The sequence below is a fragment of the Myotis davidii genome, unplaced genomic scaffold (assembly GCF_000327345.1).
Source record: "Myotis davidii unplaced genomic scaffold, ASM32734v1 scaffold1439, whole genome shotgun sequence".
NCBI classification, from domain to species: Eukaryota; Metazoa; Chordata; class Mammalia; order Chiroptera; family Vespertilionidae; genus Myotis; species Myotis davidii.
The window spans coordinates 1,381,099-1,381,418 of NW_006292342.1; the positions used below are offsets into that span (position 1 = coordinate 1,381,099).

Genomic DNA, 320 nt, shown 5'->3' on the forward strand with positions numbered 1-320 from the left:
GGGTCAGGCGAGCCGAGCCCTGTTTTCGGACCACAGCGCCCTCCCCCTCTTTCCCGTCGCCTGTGCGGACCGATAAGACAAAAGCCCCACCCAGCTCTCCACCCCAGCAGGGCCCTGGAGGGGTACGCAGAGGTGGTGCCTCCCGAACTCCCGGGCCCAGGATACTTGCCTTATGGTTTGCCCCCACACATACCCATCCATCCCGCCACCCGCTGAACTGAGCGCAGCGTTCAAGGCCTCGGTCTCCCGCAGCCCACCCGCCGCCCGGGCCCAGGACCAGCCAGCCCGTGGGTGTGTGTGGAGGAGGCGGGGTTCTCAGG

General features: G+C 68.1%; 1 protein-coding gene across 1 annotated transcript in view; it reads right to left on the reverse strand.

Annotated features, from left to right (window-relative positions):
• The window catches only part of EPOR (erythropoietin receptor), a 23,158-nt gene that overhangs the window by 21,672 nt on the left and 1,166 nt on the right, over positions 1-320 (reverse strand). The gene's annotated exons all lie outside the window — the stretch shown is intronic.